The sequence below is a fragment of the Myotis lucifugus genome, unplaced genomic scaffold (assembly GCF_000147115.1).
Source record: "Myotis lucifugus unplaced genomic scaffold, Myoluc2.0 scaffold_40, whole genome shotgun sequence".
Lineage (NCBI taxonomy): Eukaryota > Metazoa > Chordata > Mammalia > Chiroptera > Vespertilionidae > Myotis > Myotis lucifugus.
In genome coordinates this window covers 81,096-90,875 of record NW_005871088.1, presented here as the reverse complement: position 1 = coordinate 90,875, position 9,780 = coordinate 81,096, and positions in this window count along the sequence as shown.

Here is a 9,780-nt window from a genome sequence, read left to right as displayed (position 1 = left end):
TGGGTTGGAGCATTGTCCTGTGCATAGAAAGGTCAATTCCTGGTCAGGGCACACACCTGGGTTTCAGGTTCAATCCCCAGTCAGGGTGAGTAGGGGAGACAACTGATCAATGTTTCCTCTCTTGCATGGATGTTTTTTTTTCTCTCTCTCCCTTCCTCCCACACCTTTTTGTGCTTTTTAAAGAATACATATTTTTATTGCTTTCAGAGAGGAAGGGAGAGGATGAGAGAGATAGAAACATCAATGATGAGAGAGAATCATTGATTGGCTACCTCCTGCTCACCTCACATTGGGGATTGACCCCGAAATCTGGGCATGTGCCCTGACCAGGAATTGAACCGTGACCTGATTCATAGGTCAACGCTCACCCACTGAGCCACACTGGCTGGGCACCTTTTTGTGCTTTAAGTTTCTCTCTCCCCAAACAGGAGGCAGGGTTTGGGCAGTAGGCTATATAATAATCCACAAATGTATATTCCATAGCTATTTTAGCCAGTCCCCGATGTATAGGCCTTTATGCTGTTCTCATTTTTTAGTATTATAAACAGTGCTGAAATAAATATCCGGGTACATTTGTTTTTGTGCAATAGATATTTAGAAGGGGAATTGTTGGGTTGAAGTATAAACCCTTTAAAAAGTATTTGGTACATAAAATACTATGCAGCTGTAAAAAAGAATCTCTTACCCTTTGAGATAGCATGGAGGGACCTGGAGAGTATGATGCTAAGTGAAATAAGCCAGTCATAGAAAGACAAGTATCACATGATCTCACTCATATGTGGACTCTAATTAACATAATAAACTGATGAACAGAGTGGATCCAGAGACATGGAAGCATGGAACAGACTGCAGAATTTCAGAGGGAAGGTGGGGGAGGGTGGGAAGAGATCAACTAAAGAACTTGTGTGCCCTGGCCGACTCTGAGGCATCAAAAAGCTGGTGAACATAACCAAGGGCAGAGGAGACAGATCATCTCTGAAAGTGGTGAAGGCAGCAGCCCAGGTCTTGAATACATTATGGCAAAATCGGGACCTCCGGGCATTTATAAAAAGGATGGGTGGAATCAGAACCATTTTATTACACCTGTGTCGATGTTAGAGAGAGACCGATTCACCCTTCCTTGTCTACCACCAACCAACAGATGTCACCCATCATTCAGTCAGGCTCCAGCAAACCTTCACCAGTTTACATCAGTTCCTATTCCTCACCAGCAAGAGAACAAAATAGATGGCTACAGCCCTAACCGGTTTGGCTCAGTGGATAGAGCGTCGGCCTGCGGACTCAAGGGTCCCAGGTTTGATTCCGGTCAAGGGCATGTACCTTGGTTTCGGGCTCATCCCCAGTAGGGGGTGTGCAAGAGGCAGCTGATCGATGTTTCTCTATCCCTCTCCCTTCCTCTCTGTAAAAAATCAATAAAATATATTAAAAAAATAAAAATCATTCTCCCCTTAAAAAAAAAATAAATGGCTACAGCATCAACAGCTGTGTTATAGTCAAGATGACTCCCACAGAAAGAACTTTGATGCATACAGATTGTATTTGCAGTCTCCTCATAGCTATGAAGATCCTTATTTTGATGATCGAGTTCACTTTCCAGCTTCTACTGATTATACAACACAGTATGGACTGAAATCGACCACAAATTATGTAGACTTTTATTCCACTAAATGACCTTCTTATAGAGCAGAACAGTACCCAGGGGCCCCAGACTTGTGGGTGTAGCATCAAGATGCTCAGCGAGGAACTCTTTCTTTCTTTCTAGCCTTGTTTGGATTGAAACGAAAAGTCTGTTGTGCTGATGTGCTGATGAAATGTGAAAGTGACATGGAAGGAACGAGTGAAGAGCATTTATTTTCTTTTTTGAGGAATTATCAGGGAAGTGAGAAAACCTTTGAGAGAGAGAACTATCTAAGCCAGTGATGGCGAACCTATGACACACGTGTCAGAGGTGACACGAGAACTCATTTTTTTGGTTGATTTTTCTTTGTTAAATGGCATTTAAATATATAAAATAAATATCAAAAATATAAATCTTTGTTTTACTATGGTTGCAAATATCAAAAAATTTCTATATGTGACAGGGCACCAGAGTTAAGATAGGGTTTTTCAAAATGCTGACACGCTGAGCTCAAAAGTTTCGCCATCACCGATTTAAGCTCTATTTAGGTGTTAGATCTAATTACTTGTAGATTCCATAGTCTGGTGAAGGTGTGGGTGATGTGATGAGAGATTTAAGAAATTGGTGAAATGAGATGGGGATGCGTAGGTCAAATCAAATTAAAGATGATTTTTTAAAATGTGAATAAAGTTATGTTCTTATAGTTTGTACAGAAAAAAAATAAAATGGATACCCTTCAAAAAAACAAACTTGTGTGCATATATGCATAGCCCATGGACACAGACTATAGGGTGGTGAAGGCCTGGGGTGGGGCAGGCTGGATGGGGTCAATGGGGGAAAAGAGGGGACATATGTAATACTTCCAACAATATTCAAAACAAAACAAAATGAAAAGGTATTTGATACATATCATCAAATTGCCTCCCAAAGTTTGCACCAATTAGAACTCTAACCAATTGTGTATGAAAGATGCCATTTTCCTACCGCCCACCTCACACAGAATATGTTCAACCTTTTACATTTTTGTAAAACTAAATACATATAGTAACCAAAATCACATCTCAGTGTTGTTCCACTTTCCTGTTGATTTTAATGTAATTGAATGATAATGTGTGTGACATATGTCCAGTGGCATCTCGTCGTCTGAGAACTGTCTATTTGGGACAGTCATGGTTTTCATATTGATTGGGAAATGCTCTGTACATGTTCAGAATATCAAATCTTTATCCTAATTGGAAAATACGTTCCCTACTCATTGATGCATTTTAACTTTGTTCACCGTCCTTTTCCATGCATAAATAAAAAATGTAAATGTATTCAACGTGATCAATTTTTTCAAGATGTTCCCTGGATGTTTTGTCTTACAAAAAAGTAATGATAAAATTATAAAACTCTCCACTCACAAGATCCTTTAGTACTTTAACTTTTTAGTCATCTATGAAACTAATGTCAGTGATAAAGGACATTGGGATCTAACTTTGTTTTCTCTCCAAAGTTTGAGTCAGGGGTCCCAACACCATTTATTGAATAACCCATATTTCCCCACTGAGCTGAAATGTCATCTTCACCAAATTATAAATCCCCAGCACCAAATTCTTGCATATTTGTTCTTCCAGCTAATTTAGGTTGGGTGATTCCAGGATGACCTCTGAGGGAGTGATGGGAAGGATACAGTAGGTGGTGTGGGGAATGGGGTGAGGAGAGAGAGAGAGAGAGAGAGAGAGAGAGAGAGAGAGAGAGAGAGAGAGAGAGAGAGAAGAAAAGAGAAGAGATCCTAGCAGAAAAAAACAGGTTTCTTGAGAATGCTGGTAGCAAGACTCACAGAACTCTCAGCTGGGTGACATTTTGGAGGGATCGGTGGTTCTCCAAGTCTTCGCAACAATCTCAGTTCTCCCCATGAGAACTGGGGGGGAATTGGTGCTCTTGTATTCATGACAGAGACAGAGTGAGTTGGGAATGCAACTACCACTGTACTTTCATAGCTTTCAGGATACGTTTCCGGTTGGGTTTCCTTGGCATCTCAACCCTTTAGCTACATGCACTAAGGGACCCCATCAGCAAGGTTGGGGGGGGGCAGAAGGTTCTTTCCGGGTCTGGAGACCATCAGAGTGACGGTCTACCCAGGCGTCACCTTTAAAAATGGTTTCACGCAGCCTCTACCCAAATCCCAGAGCTGGCCTTCAGAGCACTTGGTCCCAGTTGCCCACTGGTGACGGTGACAGCTGGGTTGTCTGCTTCCCTCTCCTGCAATGTGAATGGAGTCTATCCCCACCTGGACCCAATAAGGAACTGCTCATCACACACACCACCTCGAATTTTCTGAGTGTGTTGCCTGATGGAGAGTGTCATCAAGAAGGGATGGCATTCTCACCTTCTGCTGGTGTAAGAATGACTTGTTGGGTGGAACTGAAGAGGCTCCTGTGACTTTGAAGAGGAAAAAAATCTGCAGTTGGAGGCCCTTGTCACTAGGTGGCTGCACATGCATGGGTTGTGACTTCATGGCACACTCCTCAGGCTTGTGAGCCAAGTGGAGGAAGAGATGGTGCCCCTTCAAACTCCTGCCTGGACCGTGGCATCTCCACACACTGCCCAGGCCACAGACTTACTTGTGACGTCACAATGACTATTCCAAGTTCAAGTGTAGAGAATGGATTCATCACCATATCTTCACACGTGCATATGACAGGAATCACAACAGTGTGGCCAAGTATCTTTTCCAAGTGATGGACATAATAGTCTACACGAATGCCTTTGCCTTCTCCCCTGAGCGGTGGGGGGGTGTCTGTGTCCCCGACCCTTGAATGTAGGCTGGCTCATGACTGCTTGCCCCAATGCAGCACAGTGGAGGTGATGCTGTGACTTCCAAGGCTGAGTCGTGGAAGGTGGTACCGCTTCTGGACTGTTCCCTGGACTGTGTGCTCTGGGAACCCTGAGTTGCCTGAGAAAAGATGGGCCACCTGAGGCTGCCATGCCGTGAAGAAGCCAAGCTGCATGGAGAGGCCGTGGGGAGGCGCTGTTGTCCACAGAGCCCCAGCCTCCCAGTTGTCCCAGGACCACAGGACACGGGAGGGAGGGGGCCCTCAGAGGATTCAGCTCACACCTGCCTGAGTCCCAGCAGAGGCTCCAGACACAGACACGGTGGATCAGAGACAACAAACACATCGCCACTCCCCTCTAGCCCATGTCCTGACCCACAGGCTCTGATCTGTGTGCACAACAGGTGGCTATTTTCATTATTGTGGACACTATTGCAGATGTCCTCCATTTCCCCCCTCTTTGCCCATCTTCACCCTTCCTTGCCCCCCGTTCTCTGGCCTTCACCACTCTCTTGTCTATATCCATGAGCTATGGATATATGTTCTTGGTTAATCTCTTCATCTTCTTTTATCCAGTCTCCCAACCAGCTCCCCTCTGACCTTTGTCAGACCATTCCATGCATCCATGCCTCTTGTATTTCATTTGTCAGTTTATTTTGCTCATTAAATTCCACATATAAGTGAGATCATGAGGTATTTGTCTTTCTTTGGTTTATTTTGCTTAGCATAATAATCTCCAGTTCCATCCATGCTCTCACGAAGGGTAAGAGTTCCTTCCCTTTTTTACAGGTCACTTGGGCTGTTTCCAGATCTTGGTTATTATAAATAACGCTACTATGAACACAGGGGTGTATATATTCTTTTCTTTTTTTTAAAAACAGAATATGATTATATTTAATGCACAACTTTGATACAACCAAAAAGTAAAACAGCAGAGTAAAATAGTAACAAAAAACATGGTATATCATTTGCAATGCATGAGAAATGGTTAACATCTTTCGTTATAAACAAGCTCTTAAAATCCAGTGACACTATAATAATGCAAGGAAGCTGGAAAAATGAAATGAAAAAGTACAAGTGATGATTAAGCAGTGAGCATATATGATTTTGCTGAGCAGTGATGAAGAATAACTTCTCTGCAGTGTCAGTGAGCAGAATAAAGACAATGATACCTAATAGTCTACAGCTTTGAACAGTGAGCTTTTTAATTTTTTTAATTAAATCTTTATTGTTCAGATTATTACAGTTGTTCCTCTTTTTCCCCCCCATAGCTCCCCTCTACCCGGTTCCCACCCCACCCTCTGCCCTTACCCCCGCCACCCTCTGTTCTCATCCATAGGTGTACAGTTTTTGTCCAGTCTCTTCCCACACCCCCACACCCCTTTCCCCCCTGAGAATAGTCAGTCCACTCCCTTTCTATGCCCCTGATTCTATTATATCCACCGGTTTATTCTGTTCATCAGATTATTTATTCACTTGATTTTTAGATTCACTTGTTGATAGATGCGTATTTGTTGTTCATAATTTGTATCTTTACCTTTTTCTTCTTCTTCCTCTTCTTAAAGGATACCTTTCAGCATTTCATATAATACTGGTTTGGTGGTGATGAACTCCTTTAGCTTTTTCTTATCTGTGAAGCTCTTTATCTGACCTTCAATTCTGAATGATAGCTTTGCTGGGTAAAGTAATCCAGGTTGTAGGTTATTGCTATTCATCACTTTGAATATTTCTTACCACTCTCTTCTGGCCTGCATAGTTTCTGTTGAGAAATCAGCTGACAGTCGTATAGGTACTCCCTTGTAGGTAACTGACTGTCTTTCTCTTGCTGCTTTTAAGATTCTCTCTTTGTCTTTTGCTCTTGGCATTTTAATTATGATGTGTCTTGGTGTGGTCCTCTTTGGATTCCTTTTGTTTGGGGTTCTCTGCGCTTCCTTCTTTTTTTAAAAAAATATATTTTTATTGATTTCAGAGAGGAAGGGAGAAGGAGAGAGAGAGAGATAGAAACATCAATGATGAGAGGGAATCATTGATTGGCTGCTTCATGCACATCCCTGACCAGGGATCGAGCCCACAACCCAGCATGTGCCCTGACTGGGAATCGAACCCTGACTTCCTAGTTCATAGGTCAATGCTCAACCACTGTGCCACGCTGGCTGGGCCATATGTTCTTTCTAATTGATGCTTCAGAATTCTTGGGATATATTCCATACTGTTTTCCACAGTGGCTGCACTATTTTGCATTTCCACCAACAGTGCAAGAGGATTCCCTTTTCTGTACATCCTCATTAGCACTTGCCATTTGTTGATTTATTGATGATAGCTATTCTCACAGATATGAGGTGATTTGTAGTTTTAATCATTGTAGTTTTAATTTGCATCTCTCTGATGATTAGTGACATTGAGCGTTGTTTTATATGTCTATTATCCATCTATATGTCCTCTGAAGAAGTGTCTATTCTGGTCCTTTGTCAATTTTTAAAAATTGGATTGTTTGTCTTCCTGGTGTTGAGTTGTATAAGTTCTTATTAGCTGTATTATTGGCAAATATGTTCTCCCATACAGTGGGTCCCCTTTTCATTTTGTTGATGGTTTTTTTTTTTTTTGCTGTGCAGAAGCTTTTAATTTTGAAGTAGTCCCATTTATTTATTTTCTCCTTAGTTTCCTTTGCCCTAGGATATATATCTGTAAACATATTCTGTAAACATATTCCTATGAAAGATATCTGAGATTTTGCTGCCTATGGTTTCTTCTAGGATTTTTATGGTTTCACAACTTATATTTAAGTCTTTTACCCATTTTGAATTTATTCTTGTGTATGGTGTAAGTTGGTGGTATAGTTTCATTTTTTTGCATGTATCTGTCCAATTTTCCCAACACCATTTATGTAAGAAACTGCTTTTACTCCATTGTATGCTCTTGTCTCCTTTGTCAAATATTAATTGATCATAAAGGTGTGGGTCAATTTCTTGGCTCTCTGTTCTGTTCTATTGATCTATGTGCCTGTTCTTGTGCCAATACCAGACTATTTTGATTATAATGGTTTTGTAGTATAGTTTGATATGTGGTATTGTGATACCTCCAACTTTGTTCTTCTTTCTCAAGATTGCTAAGGCTATTTGGGGTCTTTTTTTGGTTCCATATAAACTTTTGGAATATTTGTTCTAGATCTGAGAAATATGCCATTGGTATTCTAATAGGAATTGCATTGAATCTATATATTGCTTTGGGTAGCATGGACATTATAATGATGTTACTTCTTCCAATCCATGAACACGGTATATACTACCACTTGTTTGTGTCTTCCTCTATTTCTTTCTTCAATGTCCTATAGTTTTCTGAGTACAGGTCTTTTACTTCTTTGTTTAAATTTATTCCTAGGTAACTTATTTTTTGTTGTTGCAATAGTAAATGGGGTTGTTTTCTTAGTTTCTCTTTCTGATAGCTTATTATCCTATATAATAAAAGGCTAATATGCAAATCAACCGAATGGCAGAACGACTGGTTGCTATGATGTGCACTGACCATCAGGGGGCAAATGCTCAATGCAGGAGCTTCCCCCTAGTAGTCAGTGCACTTCCACAGGGGGAGCACTGCTCAGTCAGAAGCCGGGCTCACACTGGCAAGCGCAGTGGTGACTCCTGCCTCTGCAGCAGCGCTAAGGATGTCCGACTGATGACTTAGGCCTAAGCCATCAGTTGGACATCCCCCAAGGGCTCTTAGACTGCAAGAAGGCACAGACCGGGCTGAGGGACCCCTCCCCCCTGCCGAGTGCATGAATTTCATGCACTGGGCCTCTAGTTGGTATATAAAAATGCCACCAATTTCTGAATATTAATTTTGTGTCTTGCTAGTTTGCCAAATTCATTTGTTAGAGCTAGTAGTTTTTTAATGGAGTCTTTCGGGTTTTCTATGTACAATATCATGTCATCTATGAATAATGACAGTTTTACTTCCCCCTTCCAATTTAGACGCCTTTTATTTTTTCTTCTTGTCTGATTGCTGTGGCTAGGACTTCCAGTACCACATTGAATAAGAGTGGAGAAAGTGAACATCCCTATCTTATTCTTGATCTGGAAGGAAATGCTTAAAAAATTTTTTTTAATTATTGATTTCAGGGGGGGAAGGAAGAGGGCTAAAAACATAAATGTTGAGAGAGAATCATTGTTTGGTTGCCTCCTGCATGCCCCCATACTGGGAATCGAGCCTGCAACCCACGCTTGTGCCCTGACTGAGAATTGAACTGTGACCTCCTGGTTTATAGGTCAATGTTCAACCACTGAGCCACACAAGCTGGGCTGAAGGGAAATGTTTTTAGTATTTGTCCATTGAGTATAATGTTGGCTGTAGGTTTTTCATATATGGCCTTTGTTATGTTGAGGTATGATCACTGTATCCCACTTTGCTGAGAGTTTTTATCATAAATGGGTGTTGAATTTTATCGAATACTTTTTCTGCATCTATTGATATGATAATGTGATTTTTATCTTTCATTTTGTTTATATGATGTATCACATTTATTGATTTGCAAATATTGTGCCAACCTTGCATCCATGGAATAAATCCCACTTGATCATGGTGTATGATCTTTTTACTGTATTGCTGGATCCAATTTACTAATATTTTGTTGAGGATTTTAACATCTATGTTCATCAGGGATATTGTCCTGTAATTCTCTTTCTTTGTAGTGTCTTCATCTGGTTTTGGAATTAGGATAATGCTGGCCTTGAAAAAAGAGCTTGGAAGTCTTTCTTTCTCTTGAGTTTATTGGAATAGTTTGAGGAGGATAAGGGTTAGTTCTTTGAATATTTGTTAAAACTCCCCTGTGAAGCTGTCCGGGCCAGGGCTTTTGTTTGCTGCGAGTTTTTGATTATTGCTTTAATTTCATCAGTTGTTATTGGCCTATTCAGGCTTTCTCATTCTTCCTGATTCAGTTTTGGAAGATTATATTTTTCTAGGAATTTGTCCATTTCATCCAGGTTGTCCAGCTTGTTGGCATATAGTTGTTCATAGTATTTTCTTACAATCATTTGTATTTATATGGTGTCAGTTGTTATTTTACTTCTTTCGTTTCTGATTTTATTTATTTGGCTCCTCTCTCTGTGTACCTTTTTCTTTAAAAAAAAGATTGATTTTAAAGAGAGTGGAAGGGAGAGAGAGAAACATCAATTTGTTGTTCTATTTATTAATGCATTCATTGGTTGTTTCTTGTATGTGCCCTGACTGAGGATTGAACCCACAACCTTGGCATTTCGGGGACAATGCTCTAATCAACTGAGCTACCTGGACAGGGCTCTCTTTGTTTTTTTGATGCGCCTGGCTAAAGGTTCATCAAACTTGTTTATTTTT